The 13423-nt window shown below is 35.4% G+C and overlaps 1 long non-coding RNA gene across 1 annotated transcript; it reads left to right on the plus strand.

The window, feature by feature from the left end:
• Nucleotides 1–1124: 1124 nt before the first annotated feature.
• On the plus strand, nt 1125–12853 carry LOC120861523. The gene is made up of 3 exons (XR_005720559.1): nt 1125–1135; nt 1696–1698; nt 12693–12853. It is a non-coding gene; the product is annotated as an uncharacterized LOC120861523 (long non-coding RNA).
• Nucleotides 12854–13423: the final 570 nt, after the last annotated feature.

The following is a 13423-nucleotide window of genomic DNA, read 5'->3' on the forward strand; positions in this document are numbered from 1 at the left end:
GGAAAAGCACAGTCATTTAAATTTTTCTATTTTCTGATAACATAAATTATTCTTAACAACTTTAGGGCTTGGCAGGAGTAGGTCTTGCTTCATGCAGGCACAGAAAATAATGGTGCATTGCTATAAGTTTGAGCTCAAAGACCAGAATAAATGCAAAACAAGAATATTGCCATTTATTCACTATTTGGCCTTATATTACACTGCCATCCGGAGCTGTAGAGAGATAAGTGTAGCAGATTTCAAATCAGCAATCTGAACAAACAAAATGAGTCCTGGATTTCTACTGTGGAGTGCCTTACATAGAAAGACAACAGGCTAATATTTAATTAATTGAACTAATCTCAATTAAGATTTTTAGAGGGGGGAAGATTATGACTTCTAATACTCACAGACTGCCACTAAGAACTGGAAAAGTTGGATAGAATATTTTCAAAAGCATATATATGAAAGCACCTCAAGTGTGCATTAAGTCAAACCTGATATTCACCTGTTTTCCTTTACAAAATCTGCCAATTTTTAAGTGACAAATCTAGACACTAAGACACTGAGCAGAGGTTTGGGAAGTCTCTGATGTGAAGATAAAATTTGTAAAATCAAAGTGACTTACAGTGCACCCAGCAAAGTTAAAGAAAAAATGCTGATACCTGCATGTGTGCTGAAAAAATAATTATTATTATTATTTTCTTAAAAAACCCTAAACTTATGAATATGCAGTAGACCTCAGCCCCCTGTTCTCCCCTCACCCCCTGAAAGTTTTATTACAGGAGAAATACCAGGTAATCTTCAGACAATTTATTATATTAACTTCATAAATAAATGTGTGTATTTTCTTTGTAAAATAAAGTACTAATGTATAAATTAATATTCTTACAAGGCACAAAAACTGAAAAAATAATGGCAGGCTACATGATGGGGTATGGCTGGTGTTCTATATTATGAATTTTTACAAAGCACTCAGGGAAAAACAAACATATTAGTAAGAGAATTTTGTAATAAAATTGGAAATCACAACAGGAAAAATACAAGTAACAGTTAAATAACAAGTTTTCAATAATGTTATTAAATAAATGGATGCACAAATGAAATTTATTGAAAATAAATTTAGCACAAAATAGGCACTAAATAAATATTTTAAGTGAAAAAATCATAAATGAGTTATATACTGACAGTAAATCTAAAAAATGCAGAATAAAGCAGTAAATAAAGTTTTGCCTTTTTGGTGTGTCAAGACCAAAAAAAAAAAAAAATTCACATGTTAATATCCAGTGTGAGCAAAGAGGGAAAAATTTGACATCCTCAGAGTTTACTATTGAAAATATAATCTATTAGAAATACTATAGAGATAAATTTGCATATAGAGAGTTGGACTGTGAAGAAAGCTGAGCACCGAAGAATTGATGCTTTTGAACTGTGGTATTGGAGAAGACTCTTGAGAGTCCCTTGGACTGCAAGGAGATCCAACCAGTGCATCCTAAAGGAGATCAGTCCTGGGTGTTCATTGGAAAGACTGATGCTGAAGCTGAAACTCCAATACTTTGGCCACCTCATGCAAAGAGTCGACTCATTGGAAAAGACCCTGATGATGGGAAGGATTGGGGGCAGGAAGAGAAGGGGACGACAGAGGATGAGATGGTTGGATGACATCATCGACTCGAGGGACATGAATTTGGGTAAACTCCCAAACACATTCATCAGAAGGTAATTCATAAGAGATTAAATTTGGGAAGAATTTAAATGTCAAACCAATTATTTGAACAAACTCCTGTGTAGTCAATAGTTTAGAAGGATATTTAAAGGTGTTTAAATATCTTCACAAGGTAATATTAAAGGAGAAATGTTGCGGTCCTTTAATGGACGGGGACCTGGTGGTCCGGAGTCGATTGATAAGAAAGTAAAGGAGAGAGAAAGAGGCTGATAGTCCTTGATTTATGCAGAAAGCCAATAAAGCCCCTGCATGGGGCTTGCTCTGTTCATGGAGGCCTCAGGCTCCCTCTCGATGGGGTGAAGGTGCAGAGCGCCTTCTCGAGAGGGTCTTAGAAGCCTGGGCAGGAAAGTGAACGCAGAGAGCCTCTGCCCTCCAAAGAGCCTGAGAGAGAGAGAGCAAGAGAGAGAGAGAGAGAGAGAGAGAGAGAGAGAGAGAGAGAGAGAGAGCGAGAGAGAGAGAGCGAGAGAGAAAGCAAGACACGGGGACCAAAGCTCTGATGGAGCAAAGGTGTTTTAATCAACATGGTGTGGGCATATATACTGTAGTTATTCTCAGAAAAGATAAAGATTAAAATTCCAGACTTACAGAACATAGGCGATCCATATTAAAGAGAGAGAGAGTTGTAAACAATCACTTTTACCTTATGGTTCACAAGAAGGAAAAGGGTACTTATCACCATATTGAAAAACTAACAAAGGAAATGCCTGGATTCCTCAGCCCCAGGAGAGGCTTAGAGGCTTGCCTCTCCTCTTATTTCCTGAATATTCAGGAATTAATAAGGAACAGAGGATTCCTGACAGATCCAAAACAGCACACAGGAAGCCTCCTGTTAAATGCTTCCTGACAATGAGAAATAAAAATAAAGATAGCATATTCTTAATTATGATTTATTTGCATATATTATATGGATTCATAAAAGACTAGAGGATCTTCCATTTATCTTCATTTTTGTTATCTGTGTTTCCATCTAGATCATGAGATTGCTCTTGATTGTATGCACACTCAAAGTTCTGTGTATCTCCCAGATTTTCATAATGAATATATTTTACTTGGGTAATAAAGGGATATGTGTGCTCAGTCACTCAGTCGTGTCTGACTCTTTGCAGCCCCATGGACCGTAGCCCACCACTTCTACTCATGGAATTTTCCAGACAAGAATACTGGAGTGGTGTGCCATTTCCTCCTCCAGGGGATCTTCCTGACCCAGGGATCAAACCCACATCTCTTATGTCTCCTGCATTGGCAAGCAGATTCTTTACCACAAGTGCCACCTGGGAAGCCCATAAAAATATAGTTCTACAAATATTATAAATGTATAACAAAATAAAACAGATGGTAAGGTGGACAGAATTTCAACGCACATTTGCTTTTACTCTGAGGATTGCCTAGGTCTCTGCTAAGAGGTGAACACATTATGTTTTATGTCTAAGTGGTGATGAATTTGTGTATAAAATGATTTCTTCAAATGCCAATATGGGTCATTATACCTAATTGCCATAAGGTAAAGTCATCTTTGTATAGCACAGGAAACTACTCAGTGCTCTATGGTGACCTAAATGGGAAACAAATCCAGGGAAGAGGGGATATATATATATATATATATATATATATATATATGTAGCTGATTCACTTTGTTGTACAGCAGCATTTACACAACATTGTAAAGCAACTATTGTTCAGTCACTAAGTTGTTTCCAGTTCTCTGAGACCCCATGGACTGCAGCATGCCAGGCTTCCCTGTTCTCACTGTTTCCCAGAGTTTATTCAAGCAGAAGTCCATTGAGTCGATGATGCCATACAACCATCTCAACCTCTGTTCCTCCCTTCTCCTGCTTTCAATCTTTCCCAGAATCAGGGTCTTTTCCAGTGAGTTGGCTTTTTGCATTAGATGGCCAAACTATTGGAGCCTCAACTTCAGCATCTGTCCTTCCAGTGAATATTCAGGGTCAATTTCCTTTAGGATTGACTGGTTTGATCCTTGCTGTCTGGGGGGCTCTCAAGCATCTTCTCCAGCACCACAATTTGAAGGCATCAATTCTTTGGTGCTCAGCCTTCTTTATGGTCCAGCTATACTTCAATTCCCCTGGAGAAGGAAATGGCAACCCACTCCAGTATTCTTGCCTGGAGAATCCCATTGAGGGAGGAGCCTGGTAGGCTACAGTCCACCGGGTTGCAAAGAGTCGGACACGACTGAGCTACTTTACTTTATACTTCAATTAAAAAATAAAAAAAAAGATGTCATCTTTGGAATAGTAAATTTCACATTTCTGAGCCAGAGATTTAGGACCAGGCAACATCCTGAGAACATTACATGAGTTATCCCATTGCAGCCCCAAGCCACAGGTCTAAGAGGTAGCTCTTATTATCATGCCCGTTTTTCAAATGGAGAACTGTGGACATAGATGCACTGTTTTAGTTAGCTAGGATCTGGAAAGGTTGGATTTCCTGATGCTCCCATGAGGAAGGCTTACAAAAACTATTTCCCTTTTGGAAGTTTAGTAAATTCACTTCCTTCACATTTTTAAACTTGAGGCTGATGGTACCACCTGTCTGAAGCCAACTGACAGAAAACTCGTGTTGTCTTTGGATGCTGGAGGAGAGTAATTCAAACTGACATGCCTGCCTCAGATTGCTCTGACTTGGAATTCATGGAGGAGACTCTGAAGTCAATTTGCTCAGGAAGTGCATGTACAAGGCACTGCCTTGTCAAAGTGCTGTCAAATCATGCCAGGCCTCTCAACAGTTCATTCCAGAAGACACCTGCCAAAATAATGGGCCAGCAATCTGGCATGCTCACGACCACATGAGGAAGAAAAGTGCTTCTCTCTTCTACAGAGCCACTGTATTCTTATTTGTAACACTTTAAATGTGATGACTAATTCTGCTTTCTATCAGAAGGGCTAGGCATTTGAGTTTCCATCCTGTGTGCAATTCTTATACATGGTCTATGTTTGGGAAAAATATTATCTTCCTTGAGAATAAACATTAATGGGAAGATAGGGGATGTATACTCCATAGGGCACTTAGGCCTGATGCATTCAGATCCTTTACAAGGATATGCATATCCTTTGACTCAGAAACTGTGCCTTAAGGAATTTATACTAAGGAAATAGTCTTGGATATTCACAAAGATTTAGCTGTTATTTATAGTAGCATAGAATTATAATTAATATGACCTCAAATGTTTTTAATATGGTATCACCATAAAATGTATATTATTCTATTATTTTCAATGATGCTTATAAAGAATAGATAATACCATGGAAAAACACTCCCAATAAATAGGCTTAAAGTGAAAAAGCATGTTGTCCTATTTTAATATTTCTTTTTAAAAAAATATATAGTACATATATACTCTGAAAATTCTCCATTCAAAGATGCATGATTTGTCCAAATTTCTAAAATCATGTTGTGTCTTACAATTGATGTCAATACATTTTTGCCAGTCACTAAGGAAAGGAGAATGTTGAGACATGGTTATCATTATCTGCCCAAGTGCGAGCCTCATAGTGTCTAGGGGGTGCTTGTTGATTGATTATCACTTCAGTAATGTTCATTGGTAGCATCTCAAGTATTTATATGTTAAATATGGGGTCTTAATTATGGTTAAAAAATAACTTCTAAAATATTACAATAAGATGAAATGTTGAAGTTAATAATTATTTTTCATACAGCAGACAGCCTGTCATACACAAAGTCATGCTATTAAAGACAGAAATCACTTCAAAAATGATCTTTGAAATTTGCTAAAAGAGTCAGACATGACTGAGCGACTGAACTAAACTGAACTGAACTGAAAAGAGTTTATCTTAGGTGTTACCACATACATGTGCATGCACAGATACACACACACACACACAGAAAGGTAACTATGTGAGGTGAAGCTAGTTAACCTGATTCTGATTGTGGTAATCATTTTGCGATGCTTATGTATATCAAATAGTCACTTTGTAGACTTTATATACAGTTTTGCTAACTCTACATCAGTAAAGCGAGGGAAAAGAAGGATCTTAGAAATTTCAAGGATGTCATTCAGGTGCCAAACATCATCTGTGAAAATCTTCCATCAGACTTGCAAGGAAAGTTTTTTTTAAATATATATTCTACTTATTCAATTTAAACAAAAATAAAGCAAAACTGGGCCTTTAATGAATTTGGAAACAGAGCTGAAACTCCAGTATCCTTTGATTTCCCTTGCAATTTGATTTGTGATCATAAAGGGCCTCAAAAGGTCAAACACCTGACCCAAAGTTAGGAAAAGCAGTGTGCTTTCAAGATACTTACATCACGGTCTGTGGCCAAAGTGACTCACACAGTTTAGTCTCTGAGAGTAAAGGAGGTTTAGATTCAAACTTTGTGATATAAAAAAGAAAATGTTATAATATGTATTAATGTGAATGTTTTTCTCAGCAAAAATATTTTCTCTGAATTAAATATAAAGTTTCTTGTTTCTCAAAAAACTTTTGTTGACTTTTTAAGTGGTGTTACATAAAATGACAGAAATAGATGTGAGAATTAAGGAATTATGATATATATAATGTTATATTCATTCCATATACAGATATACTTTCTTCAAAACCACATAGCTAAAATATTATATCATATACTAAAACATGATTATCTCATAAACAAAATTTAACTTGGCTTTCAGTTTTTCCTGTTCTTCTTCATATTGTTCTAAATTACTTTTATAACTTAAAGAGTTATTCAAACTAATATTTATATAATCTCTTTTAAAATTTATATTCTCCTGTAAACCAACTTTAGTTTAAAAAGAATTTTTTTTATTGAAGGATAATTGCTTTATAGAATTTTGCTATTTTCTGTCAAACCTCAACATGAATCAGCCATAGGTATACATATATCTCCTCCCTTTTGAACCTCCCTCCCATCTCCCTCCCCATCCCACCCCTCTAGGTTGATACAGAGCCCCTGTTTGAGTTTCCTGAGCCATACAGCAAATTCCTGTTGGCTATCTATTTTACATATAGTAATGTAAGTTTCCATGTTACTCTTTCCATACATCTCACCCTCTCCTCCCCTCCCCCCATGTCCATCAGTCTATCCTCTATATCTGTTTCTCCATTGCTGCCCTGGAAATAAATTCTTCAGTACCATTTTCTAGATTCTGTATATATGCATTAGAATATGATATTTACCTTTCTCTTTTTGACACAATTCACACTGTATAATAGTTTCCAGATTCATCCACCTCATCAGAACTGACTCAAATGCCTTCCGTTTATGGCTCAATAATATTCCATTGTGTATATGTACCACATCTTCTTTATCTATTCATCTGTTGATGAACATCTAGGTTGCTTCCCTGTTTTAGCTACTGTAAATAGTGCTGCAATGAACAATGGGATACTCTTTCAATTATGGTTTCCTCAGGGTATATGCCTAGGAAAGTGGGATTGCTGGATCATATGGTGGTTTTATTCCTAGTTTTTTAAGGGATCTCCATATCATCTTCCATAGTAGCTGTATCAATTTACATTCCCACCAGCAGTATAAGAGCATTCCCTTTTCTCCACACCACCTCTAGCATTTATTGTTTGTAGATTTTTTGATGATGGCCATTCTGACCTGTGTGAGGTGATATCTCATTGTGGTTTTGATTTGCATTTCTCTAATAATGGGTGATGTTGAGTATCTTTTCATGTGTTTGTTAGCCATCTGCATGTCTTCTTTTGAGAGATGTCTGTTTAGGTCTTTTTCCCACTTTTTGATTGTGTTGTTTGCTTTTCTGGCATTGAGTTGTATGAGTTGCTTGTATATTTTGGAAGTTAATCTTTTGTCAGTTATTTCATTTGCTATTAGTTTCTCCCATTCTGAGGGTTGTCTTTTCACCATGCTTATAGTTTTCTTTGCTGTGCAAAATGTTTTAAGTTTAATCAGGTCCCACTTGTTTACTTTTGTTTTTATTTCCATTACTCTATAAGGTGGGTCATCATAGATTTATTTATCGTAGATTTGATTTATGTCCTCGAGTGTTCTGCCTATGTTTTCCTCTAAGACTTTCATAAGCTTCTGGTCTAACATTTAGGTCTTTACCATTTTGAGTTTATCTTCATGTATGGTGTTAGGAAGTGTTCTAATTTCACTCTTTTACATGTAGCTGTCCAGTTTTCACAGCACCATTTATTGAAGAGGCTGTTTTTGCCCCTTTGTATATTCTTGCCTCCTTTGTCAAAAATAAGGTACCCATAGGTTCATGGGATTATTTATGGGCTTTCTATCTTGTTCCATTGTTCTATATTTCTGCTTTTGTGCCAGTACCATGCTGTCTTGATGACTGGAGCTTTGTAGTATAATCTGAAGTCAGGAAAGTTGATTCCTCCAGCTCCATTCTTCTTTCTCAAGACTGCTTTGGCTATTCAGAGTCTTTTGTATTTCCATATGAATTGTGAAATTTTTGCTCTAGTTCTGTGAAAAATGCTATTGGTAATGTGATAGGGATAGCATTTAAATTGTAGATTGTGTTTGGTAATATAGTCATTTTCACAGTATTGATTCTTCCTACCCAAGAACATGGAATATCTCTCCATCTGTTTATGTCATCTTTGATTTCTTTTATCAGTGTCTTATAATTTTCTGTGTATAGTTCTTTTCTCCCCTTAGGTAAGTTTGCTACTGGTAAGTCACTTCAGTCGTGTCCGACTCTATGTGACCCCATAGATGGCAGCCCACCAGGCTCTCTCATCCCTGGGATTTTCCAGGCAAGAACACTGGAGTGGGTTGCCATTTCCTTCTCCAATGTATGAAAGTAAAAAGTGAAAGTGAAGTCACTCAGTCTTGTCCAACCCTTAGCGACCCCATGGACTGCAGCCCACCAGGCTCCTCCGTCCATGGGATTTTCCAGGCAAGAGTATTGGAGTGGGGTGCCATTGCCTTCTCCTAGGTAAGTTTATTCCTAGATATTTAATTCTTTTTGTTGCAGTGGTGAATGGGATTGATTCATTAATTTCTCTTTCTGATTTTTCATTGTTAGTATAGAAATGCAAGTGTTTTCTGTGTGTTGATTTTGTATACTGCTACTTTGCTAAGTTCACTGATTAGCTCTAGTAACTTTCTGATACTATATTTAGGGTTTTCTATGTACAGTGTCATGTCATCTGCAAACAGTGAGAGCTTTGCTTCTTTTCTGATCTGGATTCTTTTATTTCTTTTTCTTCTCTGATTACTGTAGCTAGGACTTCCAGAACTATGTTGAATAATAGTGGCAAAAGTGGACACCCTTGTCTTATTCCTGATCATAGCCAGAATGCTTTCAGTTATTCACCATTGAAAATAATGTTTGCTGTAGGCTTATCATATGGCCTTTACTATGCTGAGGTAGGTCCCTTCTATGCTCATTTTTTGAAGAATTTTAATCATAAATGGGTGCTGAATTTTGTCAAAGGCTTTTTCTGCATCTATTGCTTTTTCTGCATCTATGATAGGTGGTAAAATCCATCTATCATATGGTTTTTATCTTTCAATTTGTTAATATGGTGTATTACATTGATTGATTCGCATATATTGAAGAATCCTTGCAATCTGGAATAAACCCAACTTGATCATGGTGTATGAGCTTTTTGATGTGTTGCTGAATTCTGTTGATAAAATTTTGTTGAAGATTTTTGCATCTATGTTAATCAATGATATTGGCCTGTAGTTTTCTTTTTATGTGTTGCCTTTGTCTGGTTTTGGTATCAGGGTGATGGTGGCCTCATAGAATGAACTTGGAAGTGTTTCTTTCTCTGAAATTTTTTGAAAGTGTTTTAGAAGGATAGGTATTAGCTCTTCTCTAAATGTTTGATAGAATTCTCTTGTGAAGCCATCTAGTCCTGGGCTTTTGTTGTTTGGGAGATTTTTGATCACAGCTTTAACTTCAGTGCTTTGGGTTGTTTCAAAACAAACCCAGGGCTTCAGTATTTGGGTTGTTCATTATTTCTGTTTCTGTCTCTAAGAATCTGTCCATTTCTTCCAGGTTATCCATTTTATTGCCATATAGTTGTTCATAATAGTCTCTTAGCGACTATTCTGCATTGTCTGTTGTAACCTCTCCTTTTTCATTTCTAATTTTGTTGATTTGATTCTTCTCACTATTTTCCTTGATGAGTCTGGGTAACATTTTGTAAATTTTGTTTATCTTCTCAAAGAACCAGCTTTTAATGTTATTCACCTTTACTATTGTTTCTTTCTTTCTTTTTTTTTTTTCATTTATTTCTGCTTGGACCTTTATGATTTCTTTCCCTCTACTAATTTTTTTTTGTAGTAGTTGTTGTTTTTCTTCTTTTTCCAATTGTCTTAGGTATAAAGTTAGATTGTCTATTCAATGTTTTTTTGGTTTGTTTGTTTCTTGAGATAGGATTGCTATAAACCTCCCTCTTAGAACTGCTTTTGCTGCATCCTATAGGTTTTGAGTTTTCATGTTTTCATTGCTATTTGTTTCTAGAAATTTTTTATTTCCCTTTCAATTTCTTCAGTAACCTGTTGGTTATTTAGAAACATGTTGTTTAATCTCCATGTGTTTATGTTTCTTACAGTGTTTTTCTTATAATTGATATCTAGTCTCATAGCATTGTGGTTGGAAAAGATGCTTATATGATTTCAATTTTCTTAAATTTACTGATGTTTGCTTTGTGACCCAAGATGTGGTCTATCCTAGAATGTTTCAGGTGCCCTTGAAAAGATGTATTCTTCTGCATTTGCATGGAATGTCCTGAAGATATCAATGAGATCCATCTCATCTAACATATCATTTAAGACTTGTATTTCCTTATTAATTTTCTGTTTTGATTATCTGTCCATTGGTGTAAGTGGGGTGTTAAAGTTTCCTACTATTATTGTGTTACTTTCAATTTCTCCTTTATATCTGCTAGTGTTTGTCTTATGTATTGAGGTGCTCCTATGTTGGGTGCATAGATATTTACAATTGTTATGTCTTCCTCTTGGATTGATCCCTTGATCATTATGTAGCATCCTTCCTTATCTCTTGTAATCTTCTTTATTTTAAGGTGTATTTTGTCTGATATGAGGATTGCTACTCCAGCTTTCTTTTACTTCTCATTTGCATGGAATATATTTTTCCATCCTCTCAATTTTAGTCTATATGTGTGTTGAGGTCTGCAGTGGGTTTCTTGTAGACAGCATATATATGGGTCTTGTTTTTGTATCCATTCAGACAGTCTGTGTCTTTTGGTTGGAGCATTTAATCCATTTACATTTAAAGTAATTATTGATACATATGTTCCTATTGCCATTTTCTAATTGTTTGGGGTTGATTTTGTAGATCTTTTTTCTCCTCTTGTATTTCTTGACTATATAAGTCCATTTAACATTTGTTGTAAAACTGGTTTGGTGGTACTGAATTCTCTTAACTTTTGCTTGTCTGAAAAGATTTTTATTTCTGCATCAATTTTGAATGAGATCCTTTCCAGGTACAGTAATTTTGGTTGTAGATTTTTCCCTTTTAATACTTTAAATGTATCCCGCCATTCCCTCTGGCCGCAGAGTTTCTGCTGATAGATCAGCAGTTAAGCATATGGGGTTTCTCTTGTATGTTACTTGTTACTTTTCCCTTGCTGCTTTTAATATTCTTTCTTTGTGTTTAGTCTTTGTTAGTTTGATTAGTATGTGTCTGGGTGTTTCTCCGTGGTTTTATCCTGTATGGGACTCCCTGTGCCTCTTGGAATTGATTGACTATTTCCTTTTCCATGTTGGGGAAATTTTCAACTATAATTTCTTCAAAAATTTTCTCATACCATTTCTTTATCTCTTCTTCTTCTGGGACTCCTAGAATTTGAATGTTGGTGCTTTTGATATGGTCCCAGAGGTCTCTGAGACTGTCCTCAGTTCTTTTAATTCTTATTCTGCTTTTCAGAAGTTATTTCTACCATTTTATCTCCCAGCTCACTGATTTGTTCTTCTGCTTCAGATATTCTGCTATTGAGTCCTTCTAGAGTATTTTTAATTTCAGTAATTGTCTTGTTTGTCTCTGTATGTTTGTTATTTAATTCTTCTAGGTCTTTGTTAATTGATTCTTGCATTTTCTCCATTTTGTTTTCAAGGTTTTTGATCATCTTTATTATCATTATTCTGAAGTCTTTTTCTGATAATTATTCAGAATTGCCTATTTCCTCTTCATTTATTTGGACTTCTGTTTTTCTAGTTTGTTCTTCATTTGTGTAGTATTTTTCTGCCTTTTCATTAATTTTTTTTAAGTTATTGTGTTTGAGGTCTCCTTTTCCCAGGCTTCAAGGAAAGTTGAATTATTTCCTTGAAGAAGGTGGAATTCTTTCTTCCTTTTGGTTTTTGCCCTCCTAAGTTTGGTCCGGTTGTTTGTGTGAGCTTCCTATAGGATAAGATTTGTGTTGAGTTTCTGTTTGTTTGTTTTTCCTCTGATGGGCAAGGCTGAGTGAGGTGGTAATCCTGTCTGCTGATGACTGGGTTTGTATTTTTGTTTTGTTTGTTGTTTAGATGAGGCATCCTGCACAGGGTACTACTGGTTGTTGGATGATGTGGGGTCTTGTATTCAAGTGGTTTCCTTTATGTGAGTTCTCACTATTTGATACCCCTTAGGGTTAGTTCTCTGGAAGCCTAGGTTTTTTGAATCAGTGCTCCCACTCCAAAGCCTCAGAGCTTGATCTCTGGTCAGGAATGAAGGTTCCACAAGTGATTTGTGATGGCATTAAGTGAGATTAAAAAAAATATCCAACAAAGTGAAACCAAAAATGAACCCCAGACAAATGGCAGTTACAAAATCAGGCAAATAATAATTAAAATAATGGAATATACAAATATATATATACACCCATGAGCAATGTCAAAACAGTCCAACAAAAATTAAATACAGTAGACTGACCTGGTGAACAAATGAAATAAAACCTTATATTTACCAGTTAAGAACAAAACTAACTTAAACACAAACTGGAAAACAAAACTAAAGCAAGGTTACAAGTGGGGAATAAAGCAATGAAAACAAAACAAATATGTTTAGAGGAAAGGTAAGAAGGAAAGAATAGATATGCAAAGTTAAATAGAGGTAGATGAAGGTTTATATACATGAAAGATTAACTGTAAGGGGGAACGAACAGTAGGAAATGCAAACACAAGGAATAAATGTATAAAAAATATAATTGGTTTAAAAACATTAAAATTATAAAATAGAGAAAAGAAAAAAAAATGGAAGAAAGGAAAAAACAAACAAAAAAAATCCATAGTACTGCAAAAGCCCAATGAAGAGGCAGAGGTTTGTAACAATAGAAAGTGTAACTGAATATACACATATACACCCATAAGCAAAATCAAAACAGTCCAACAAAAATAAAGTACAATAGATTGACCTGGCAAACACAGGAGACCAAAAATTGTATCTACCAGAACAAAACTGATTCAAGCACAAACTGGAAAGCAAGACTAAGCAAGATGCCAATTGGGGAATAAAGCAATGAAAATAAAACTAACAGATTTGTTGAGAGGAAAGGAGAGAAAGAAAAGAAAGAAAGAATATATATGAAAAGTTAAATAAAGGTAGATAAAGAAGATTTATGTACATTAAAGATTAAGTGTAAGGGGAAAAGAATAGTAGGAAAAGCAAACAAAGAAATAAATGTAGAAAAAATAATAATAGATTTAAAAAATTAAAGTTAAAAAAGAGAGAGAGAGAGAAAAAAAGGGGGGGGAAAACTCCACAGAACTTCAAATCCCAATGTATAGGCAGAGGTTTAT

Source organism: Oryx dammah, unplaced genomic scaffold (assembly GCF_014754425.2).
Source record: "Oryx dammah isolate SB20612 unplaced genomic scaffold, SCBI_Odam_1.1 HiC_scaffold_1, whole genome shotgun sequence".
Taxonomy (NCBI): Eukaryota; Metazoa; Chordata; class Mammalia; order Artiodactyla; family Bovidae; genus Oryx; species Oryx dammah.